Raw genomic sequence first — 11,121 nt, 5'->3', positions numbered from 1 at the left:
AGCTGAGCAGGGTTCCTCTTTCCCCACAGCCCCGCCAGCATTTGTTATTGGTTGATTTCATGATAGCAGCCATTCTTTCTGGGGTGAGGTGGAATCTCAGCATTGTTTTCATTTGCATCTCTCAAATGACCAGTGATGTTGAACATTTTTTCATATGTTTATTTGCCATATCTACTTCTTTGCAGGAGACAAAATTTATAGAATTATTTTATAGTATTCACCCAAAAAGTCAAGTGCAGAAGAGTGCAAGAGACCTGTCCACACACTAGAGACCCAAAGAATCCATTCCAGGCCCTGGATCCCACAGCAATGTCCCGCACAAGTCCAGCTAAAGGCCTAGAGACCACAGAAATTTCCTCCACGAGTCCAGCCAGAGACCTGGAGCCCACAGCACTGTCTCATGCAAGTCTGTATCAAGGATCTGCACCCGGAAGGCCCAAAGGCCAGTGGTGGAAGTCAGAAAGGCTGTGCTGGCATGGTGAAGAGTCTGTGCCACCAGGCTGAGAGATCTGCACTGGAGCCAGGAAGTGATTGATGCTCAAGTCAAAGACCAGGGCTTCCCTGCCGAGAACAGCAGCCATTCCCAGGGACAGCGAGGACCTGAGTTCCTCCGGCAGAACAGCCACATTCAAATCAGGAAAACCAGCTGCAGCAAGCCTTCCCAGGAAAATCAACAGCAAATGCTCTTCCCCAGTTCTCTTCTTATGCCGTTGGGAACAAACCTTAGGTGGGTCACCCATGCCCAGAAGCACGCTGACTCAGTTCAGCTGGGCGTTCCAAGTTGACGTTAGTTAATCCACTGCACTCTGTTCATCTCTTTTCAATTTTTAAAAATTTCTGGCCTTATATTGGAGAATTTCAGCTGACCTACAAGGCTACTGACTTTTAACAATTCAAGTCCATCCAGTGAATTTTTAATTTCAAGTGTTATTTTCAGTTATAGAATATCCACTGACTCTTTTTTGTGTATACTTTCTTTTTTCTTTAGTTTCACATTTGTTGGAAATACATTTTCCTTTTCTTCACTGAGCTCAGTTGTAGTAGCTGCCTAACCATCTTTCCCTGCTAATTCCAACATCCGGGTCGCAATGGGGTCGGTCTCAGTTCATTGCACTCTTAACTCTGGGCCACATTTCCTTGTTCTTTGTAGAACAAGATACTTGGAATACTTTTGGATTATATTATAGGTATTATGAATTTGATGCTATGGAGCTTCTACTCCTATTATATTGAGTGTTGATGTTTTGTTTTAGCAAGCAATTGACTTAAGATGGACTCAGACTTCAAAACTGTCCTCTGCAGCCATTCAGCGCACAGTTCATCTTCCCTATTTTAGCAAGGCTCCTCTGAGTCTGCCTCATGTACGTGTGTTTCCGGGATCTGACCCAGCGCTGGTTTGAGTTTGAAATCAGAATCCGGGTCCTCCCTCTTCTTCGCAGTGCACTTTAGCCAAGTTTCAACCATTTCACATCATTCTCAGGCTAAAAACTACAAAAAGATGTAATTCCCTCTTGCCATTCTATTTTCCCCAAATTTGACTCCCTTCCAGATCCCATCTGCTTCTATTTATTCTCTAGCGCTTCTACATTGACTTTTACAAACATTTTTAAAAATGTGGCCACCATTGATAGCTATTATCTGTAAGAGAGGAGGGCCTGGTAGGATTTATTTGTCTCTCCTCAAAGTGGAAATTGCTGGTCTTTTTTAATCCGTTGTTCTTACTCTTGCTATTTTCATTGTGTTAAATGTCGGGAGAGGTGGGTTTTGCCATCTTTATCCAGAAGTATTCTCGAGCAGATATCTTATCCTTCTTGAGCCTCAGCTTTATAACCTGTAAAATGAGGAAAATAATTCCTTCATTATGGAGTTATTGCAGGGGTTAAGTGAGACAGTGCAGGTAAAGCCTTTTAGTATAAAGGGTGGCAGTTAGTAAGATTAATAACATTATTTTTAGTGTCAGTATCTCATCCCTAACATAGCACCTGGTATGATGTAAGAGAAAAATAATGAGCATTGCATAAATGCAAATGGATAGAAGGAATGGCGGCAGCAACTGTTGCACATGGTGGAGTGGCTTCCAGCACGAAGACAGGCCCGTGCCCGGTGGCTCTTCCCTTTGGGCAGGACTCTGTTACACAAGGTGTTCTCTCTAATCCGTGTGCTGATGTATTACGCGAGGGTTGAGGGCCGCCCTGCTGGACAGGGCGAAGAGTCTCCATGCCCTCCTTTGTCCACTTTCCAGGAAGCACAGGGGAAGAGCCGGGAGGATTCTGAAGCCGGGGAGCTGCCTTGATTGAGGGAGCTTTGGAGGAAGTAGGTGAAAACTGCCCTTGTGTGGAGCAGTAGCACAGACAAAATGGAAAGCGGTGGACTGGGAGGGGGCCTTCATCTTCCAGCTGTGCCAAGGCCAGGACACTCTGACTTCAGAGAGGAAGTAATCTCCTCCCCTCAGGGCCAAAGTCCCAACCTCAGCAGGGACACCACGTGCTCTAAAACCCTCAGGGTGTTTATCAGGCGAAGGGGCTTGGCTGTGGTTGTGCTCACAGAACACCCAGAGGAGAGATGTGTGAGCAAACTCCTTGGATCAGAGTTTTCTTCCCTCGGGCAAAATACACAGACTTAAAAGATATTACTAGTTAAGCAGCACACTCAAAAGTGGTTAAGTTTTATATTATGTCTTTTACCACAGTAAGCAAATTATCAAAATAGTATACGCCCATTTAGACAATTAAAAAATTAAGAAAGATTTAAAGAAAACAATTATCCCATTTCCTATCTTCCTTTTGTGTATGTGAATGAACATTTTTATTTAATTGAGATTACACTGTCTATAAGGTTTTTTAAAAAAAATTTAGTATTACAATGATAATGTGAGCATATTTGCCATTAAGTGTTGGTTAAAATTGTTTTAATGGATTTAAAGCAATGTGTTTTACAGAGTCACAAAATGTATTTAATCATCTCGGTGGCTATTTAGGCAGTTTTCACTATATTTTTTCTGAAAAAATGACACTTCATAATACCAGCTATTCAGAAGGCTGACGTAGGAGAACCACAAGTTTGAGGTCAGCCTGGACAATTTAGCCAAACCCTGTCTTAAAAAAAAGAGGGGGGATGTAGTTTAGTGGTAGAGTGCTCCTAGGTTTGATCTCTGGTACTGGTAAAACAAAATCAGACAACAACAACAAAGACACTTGAGTAAACATTTTTAAATGTACGTCTTAGCCAAAGAGATGCTCTGAGAGTGGCAACAGTTTTCTCCTCCTCTTCTTTTGGGTCGCTCAGCTCCTACACTGCCTTAATTACCTGGCTTCCTAGAAATTCCCAGCACACTTCACTCTCAATGATTCCTTCCTCCTCTGACTCTAACTGCATTCATTCATTTGACAACAATGATTTGATGGCACGTTAAATCTACATATGTAAATATATATGTTATCAAATATCAATTCCTTGTCTAATGTGATTGATTAGCAGCTAAGTCTAATTAGTACTTACTCTGTGTTGGCATTTTTAAAAGCACTTTACGTGGATTATGTCATTTTACCATTACCCTTATACATAGGCAAAACTATTCATGTTTTACCTATGGATAAATTGGAGTATAGTAACAGCCACTGTGGCTCCAGAGCCCATTAACTGTACTAATAATTATTCCTACTGCCTCAACTGGACTGTTGGAGTGCATGGAGCAGAAGGAGCAAATACAGTCATATGTTGCATCTTCTAGTGACATCATAGCCACTGTAACATTGTAGCTCAACACATTACTCAGAGCCTTCAGTGTAAGCAAACCTGCTGTAGTGCCAGTTCTATCGAAGTATAGCAGATACAATTCTGTGCAGTACACAACATGTGATAAGCATAATAAATGAAACTGTTATAGTGTATGTATTTACTATACTGTATTTTTATCATTATTGGATACATACTCATATATATTTTTTTAAAAAGCTTTACTATAAAAGAGTGTCACACTGGCAGCAGCCTCATTTGTTTACTGTGTCTTCTGACTGCAACAAAACACCCTATCTAGCGGCCAGGGATTTAGCTCAGCGGTGCTGCCCCCTGCCTCCCAAGCACAAGGTCCTGAGTTTGATCCCTGGTACCAAAAATTAAAAAAAAAATGGCCATACCTAGTGATCGCTGAACATCATCTAGGTTTGCATAAGCGAACTGATGTTCACACAAAATCATCTATGGCACCTTTCTCAGCATGGAGCCCCAAGATTAAGTGATGTAGGTTGAACACTTCCTGTCCCACAGAGCTTCCTTACAGCCTAGGCTGCTCTATTTTGTGCTGGATCAGACTGTTTTCAGCCTCTCCCTGTGGCTGTCTGTGGGTGACTCTTTCTTTTCCATCCTGTGAACTCCTGCAGGGCTGGGACCTTGCCTTCTTCTGCCTTTTACCCTCAGGACGCACCCAGCTGGTGCCCAGGTGCCACTCAGTAATGTGTTAACAGCTGGCAGGAGGAGGCAGAAAGAGGGGCAGGGACTCTGCTTCTGGCTTTGCCACATGAAACACAGGACTGGGATTCCCATGATGGGAATGGTACCATCTTTAGCATTGTAAGAGTGTGGCCAGATTGCCTAGGAAAATCTTGGCTTTTTCTCACCTGGTGATAAGCAACCATCGTACAAGACTGTCTCGTGGCCTCCAGCCCACAGATCCAGGCCCAGGCCTGTGATTTCAGGGTTAAACATCAGAAAGCTGTCTCCATGCGACTTCTTTGTCAGTCTGCTCAGATGTGGGCATGAATCTTTTTGAGGCTAAAAAGGAAAGCTCTTCCTCAGACAAAGGTCTACTATCTCGAATCTATAAAGAACTTAAAAAGTCAGACCTCCCAAATTTAAAGACCCAACCAAAAATGGGCATCTAAAATGAACAGCCATTTCTCAGACAAAGAAGTGGAAATGGCAAATAAACATATGAAAAAATGTTCACCATCACTGGTCATTCGAGAGATGCAAATGAAAACAATGCTGAGATTCCACTTCACCCAGAAAGAATGGCTGCTATCATGAAATCAACCAATAACAAATGCTGGCGGGGCTGTGGGGAAAGAGGAACCCTGCTCAGCTGTTGGTGGGAGTGTAGACTGGTGCAACCACTGTGGAAATCAGTATGGAGATACCTCAAAGAACTAGGATTACAGGTCCCATTTGACCCCGCTATTCCCCTGCTGGGGATCTTCCCCAAAGAGCTAAAAGAACCATACCACAGTGATATATGTGCACCTATGTTCAATAGCACACAGTTTGTAATAGCTAAAACTTGGAAACAGCCCAAATGCCCATCAACTGGAAACTGAATAAAGAAAATGTGGTTTAAAAAAAAAAAAATGGAGTACTAATCAGCCATCAAAAATGAGAAATTAAAGACATTTATAGCTAAATGGATACACACTGTGGCCATACTCTTAAGTGAAATAAATAGGACACACGTGTAAATATCTCTGATGTGAGAAACTGAAAGTGTAAATGAGGATCAAAATGTATAATAGATAATATGAAATAGGGCGAAAAGGTCTAAAGGGGAAGGGGAAGTGGAAGGGGTAGGGGAAAGTAAAGAAGGAAAAGGAATAAATATGAGAAAAGGAAAAAATGGAAACAAAGTCTCTGTAAATAGGGAGGGGTGGTGGGGTTGAAGGGAGGGCAGGGGAAGGGGAAAAATAAGAACCAAGATACATCATGTAAAGGTACAAAATCCCAATGATGAATGTCATCATATTGCATACCTAAAATGTACCTAAAAATTAATGAAAAAAAAAGCAAAGGTAATTTTTCTCACTCATACATGTCTGTTTCACAAAGTAGGTAATCGCAGTTACATTGTTTAATTTGAATGGCATTAAAAGAAGAGAAAGAGTGAAGCAGCTTCCTAGGAAAGGCTGTAAGCATTTTTTGTTTTGTTTCCTGAATTTGCTCTGAGGTGAAAGTTAGCTGTCACTTCCTTTTGATTGTCCTGACATCTAATAATTATAATAGTCAGTCTTTGAGGGCCCCTGTGATGCCTAGCATGGACATAATAGCATTATTGCTGATTCTTATATGACCCTTTGAGGAATATGGTACTCTCACTTCACAGTGAGGTTAAGGGCCTTTCCAGAACCACCTGGCAAGTAAAAGGCAAAGCAGAAATCAAACCGCATCCTGCTTGCCCCAAAGCCTCTGAAGTGGCTCCACCACACGAGTTAGCAACTGACTCACTGTTTAGGGAATGAGCTATGTCCTCAACCTGGTAGAGAGGTACAAGGCAGAATCCTGGCCTCTTAGAGCTTTGCTAAAGACCTTGGAGGGCTGCAGAGAGGCTCATGTCGGCTAAGAGGAGCGAGTCTGTCTCCTGGCTGTCAGTGGAACCAGGAAGGTCACCCTCTTCCCTGCTCCTGTGATCATGGGCTAAAATTCAGGGAGTGACCAAGTGAGGAGTGTTCTAATCTGACTCAATTCACACCTCAAATTTGACGGAGGAACTTTGGTCCTGACTTAGAGATTTACCTAAAACAAAATGTTTCCTTTGTGCGTGCATGCATGTGTGTGTGCACTTGTGTGTGTGTGCGTGTGTGGTACTGAGGTTGAACCCAAGGCTTTCAAACTGAGCTCCTTCCCCAGTCCCTTTTCTGTTTTGAAAAAATATTTTATTTTTTGGAATATGAAAATTTATTACTACTGTGTTGTCATCATTAAAATTTGTGGTCGTAGCTGGGCATGGTGGTGCACACCTGTAATCCCAGCACTTGGGAGGCTGAGGCAGGAGGATGGCTGTGAGTTTGAGGCCAGCCTAGGTTACACAGTGAGTTAAAGTCCAGCCTGAACTACATTATGAGACCTTGGCTCAACAAAACAACAACACACACAACAAACACTAACAAACACACAACCCCACCAAAAGAACAAAAGCAAAAATTTATGACCATGACCTTTCCTTCTCTTTGTAGCGGGGCAGAAAGAGAGACTCTGTCGACTTTAACAACCGGAAAGCACACTCCAGAAATGTCAACAGAATGACCTTTTAGACCAAACACAGCAACTAGCACTTCATTGTTTTCTCCAACAAAGTTCATGTCACCGTCATTTTCTGTGATTTTCTTGCTGTCTTGATCAGCTGGACTCCGATACACTTCTTGATGGCAGAATTTGGCTATTTGTCTTCACCTCCTACTTTCCCCAGCACTGTTTCCTTTGACCGAGAAGCTCAGGCTTTCTTGTGTTGTTTATCAGGCCATTTCTGGTCCCTGTGGTGACTATGAAGGTTTCGGACAACATGAAGTCAGCAACATTTGCCTCTTTTTATTTCTCATTTCAAGACAGAGTCTTGCTAAGTCACTAAGTTGCAAATCTTCCTGCTTCAGGCTTCCAAAGTGCTGGGACTGTAGGTGTGAACCACCACGTTCAGCTACAGAATGTGTTTCTGTGAAATGTCTAATGTGCACTCATTTGGAAGGGTAGAAGAGCCAAACTCTATAGCGCTACACACTGAATTAATGAAAAGAAAAGAGAGATGGTCTCAGAAAATTCTACATGTGTCTATGACTTTAGAGAAGAAAGAGATCATCATGGAGCCCAGCTTTCTAGAGCAGCTAAGAGTTGAACTTGACCTGGAGGAAGGGGTGCATGGATGAAAGCAGAGAAGGGCCGTTTCAAAGGAAGGCAACAGGATAAGCCGCTCCCAGTGGCAGAGCCAGAGGGGAGACAGCAAGGCCAGCCCCACATCCCTTTGGCTCCAAGGAACGACTAATGAGCACGGTAGTTATTTATTTATGTATTCAGGGTTTTGGAGACAGTGTGTGGCTCATGCTGGCCTTGCACTCACTGTGTAGCCCAGACTGGCCGTAAACTTGTGGTGACGTTCCTGCCCCAGCCTCTTGAGTACTGGGCACACACCACCATGTCCAGTGAGCATGGTAGTTAAAAGAGTGGCTTTATGACCTTCCATATCCTACTTCAGTCTCTAGCTCTGGCAAATACAAGCCTTTGTGCAATTATTCAACCTCCTTTGGCCCTATTATCTTGCTTCCAAATGTGATTAATGACGCATAGCTCCCAGGGGCTTTGTGAAGATGAAATGTTAGGTAGTTCAGTTCCTGGGTGAGTAATCGGAGGAGTCATTATATCTCTCAGATCTTTCTGGACTATCTAGATCCTAATCTTCACCTTGCTTTATTTCATTCCAGTAACCAGTGACTGAGAATTGTACTTTCTTCCAGCTCATGAGACCTGCAGATCAGCAAAACTATCTCACTGTTTATGCCAAAAGCAGTGGGGTGAGCGAAATGTGCTGTCATAGGTGCAGCTTCACACAAAGCTGTCTTAGATGAGTGACTTTTTTCTCCACCCCAGCAATAACACTGGCATCCTATCTGGCTTCAGGTCATTCTCTGCAGTCTCCATTTGTCACTTTCTATGTTTCTCTCAGTACTTTGGAGAGACAGGCTGAAAACTTGCTCTAATGATCCCTGAGAACTATGAAAAGCTGAAGTATAATGAGCAGGGGCCTCCTCAGGAAAGTTCCACCGCAGTTTCTGCATTTTCTCAAGTCTTTGGTTCTCTATCTCTTTTCTGGGCTGCCCTCTGGTCACTTATTAAGGTTTATGGCAGCCTCAGAAGATGTGAGCTCTTATCTCAGATGTGGGCATTTATTTGGTACTTGATCTTTGGCAGGCTATTGTAGTCTCTTGACTTCAGTAGATTTACCTGTAAAACAGGGATCAATTGAAAGATGTAATAGGAAAGTACCATGGAAATCCTCAGAATACATAGTGCATACTAAAATAGGTAGGCAATAAGCACACCTCCAATCCCCTTCACCTTAACGAGCCATCAGATGAATCCCAGATTCCACAATAAAATCCCTCTTCAATAGTTCACTCTGAATATGGATGTATGGCCTTTGATTTATTTTTGGTAGTAAAGAAATCAGTTTCCTAGTATCTATGCTGTATGAAAGTTTGAAAAAGTCCCCTCCGAGTAACTGGCCAAAGGAATGTGATAGCTAGTATCCCTTGCTCTCTGGAATGACAACTCATTTAATGGGATTTTATGCAAATTTTTAGTATGAATTTGTGTATTTAACCCAAGTGCTTATACTCCCACCCCTGAAACATAAACACAAACCAATCTCCCGCCACAGTGGGCTTGACACAGAGTCCTAGCCTTCCGGATGGAGTCATTCCAAGGCCGCAGGACATGGCCTTGTGCTCTGAGTATGTTGGGTGGGAAAAGTGCAGGTTATTATCATCACAGACTGCCTCCTTGCTGATTGAACTGGACAGTGAGTGCTTCATGACATCACCAAGTATGGCTGTACTGGATAATGCTGCGCTGGGGGGGGGCCATTTCCTGCACAGAGCCCTTCCACTGCCCTCCCCAAATGCTTATCTGATTATCCACACACAGAGCAGAGACTGAGCAGAACTTGTGATAGGTTCATTTGAATCGCAGATCTCCCACCCGCTGCTGCCAGGGGGGATCCTGTGGCTGTAGACTCAGGTTTCTAATAGGAAATGGTCAAAGGTTTGCACACTGTGCCCTGTACAAAGAGGGGCTGGAAAAGCGATATGATTTGAGCTTCAGGAAAGACTCCAGGGGTGGGAAATGTGATTTTTTTCTAAAGCTTATTGCCCAGCTATTTGTGGTCAATTAACTCTTGGTGATAGTCGTCAGTGACCATTTGAGGCTGAAGCCTCACCTCCCGTAAGGCTCAGAGTCCTATGACAAAGGTCCCTCACTCAGGACAGTATTAGGAGCCAGAAGTCCTCAGTCAGGGAGGACTGCCAGGCTCAGTTCTTGTTGGTGCAGTCCTTTTTGCGGTGCATAGGAACTTCTTGGGGAGGAGTTATAAAGAGCCATGAGGTAACCTCCTCTGTAAACCCTGAAGAGAACATCGCAGGGGAATTTACCCATCAGAGATACCCAGGGTCTGACCCCAGCACCAGCCAGTCTTGGGGAGGGGAGAGGGAAAGAAAAACCAACTTCTTTGGTCAGTCGAGTTTGGAAACAACTGACTTACTCCAACTGCCTTCATTCTACAACTTATACACTGAGAACCCCAAGGGGAAGCACCTTTGCTGAAGCCTGCAGGCTGGGTTCTGTGAGGTGGGTATAGAACGCAGGCTCACTTTCTGCTAGACTGTGTGTTGTGCGACCTCTCCTAAAATATCAGCTCTATTTGGGTAGGAATGTGTGAAATATATGTGGTCAAAAACAATCAACAATGGTGTGATCCTCTGAATGTCCAGGTCACCAGAGTTCTGCACTCTGTCTTCAATGTACCATAAAAGTCTAATGCCTTGGTTAAGAATCTAGCCTCACCTCTGTGGGGAAAAGGAACCCTTCTCCATTGCTGGTAGGAGTGTAAACTGGTACAACAGCTATGGAAATCAGTATGGAGATTCCTCAAAACACTAAAACTAGAGGTTCTATTTGACCCAGATGTTCCCCTTTTAGGTATCTTCCCAAAAGAGTTAAAAGCATCATACCACAGCGGTATATGCACACCCATGTTTATAGCAATACAATTTATAATTGCTACATTTTGGTAGATACAGATAAAGAAAATGTGGTATTTATATACAATGGCGTACTACTCTGTCACAAAGAAGGATAAACTGGAGTCATTTTTAGTTAAATGGATCTCCTTGAGACCATAATTTTAAGTGAAATAAACCAGACACACAAGTTTAAATATCACATCATTTCTCTTATGTGGGAAACCCAAAGGGTAAATAAGAAGCAAAATGGAAGAGAGACACTGGGAAGTAGGAAGAACATGTTCAAATGGGAAGGGGAATAAGGGAGGGGCCGAGGGAAGGGAAGGAAGGGAAAGGAATTTAAAAAAAGGGAATGGAAGGGGAAAAACGGAAACAAAGCTTTTGTAAATGGGGAAGGGAAGAAGGGTTGAAGGGAGGGGAGGAGAATGAGAGAAAAAAGATGAATTAAGATATTATATCATGTACAGGCACAAATCCCTAAGTGAATGTGATCATTATATATGGCAAATATGTACTAATAAAAATAAAATAAAAAAACCCTACTTGTGTGACCCTAAGTTACTTACCTCTTAGTTACCTTGCCTATAAAGTATAAATAATAAAACCGATAGTATTTACCTAATAGGGCTGA

The sequence above is a fragment of the Heterocephalus glaber genome, unplaced genomic scaffold, assembly GCF_053883595.1.
Source record: "Heterocephalus glaber isolate CG9 unplaced genomic scaffold, H.glaber_assembly_v1.0 deba00001504, whole genome shotgun sequence".
Classification (NCBI taxonomy): domain Eukaryota; kingdom Metazoa; phylum Chordata; class Mammalia; order Rodentia; family Bathyergidae; genus Heterocephalus; species Heterocephalus glaber.
The sequence above is the reverse complement of the archived record's forward strand: the minus strand, read 5'-3'. Positions refer to the sequence as shown.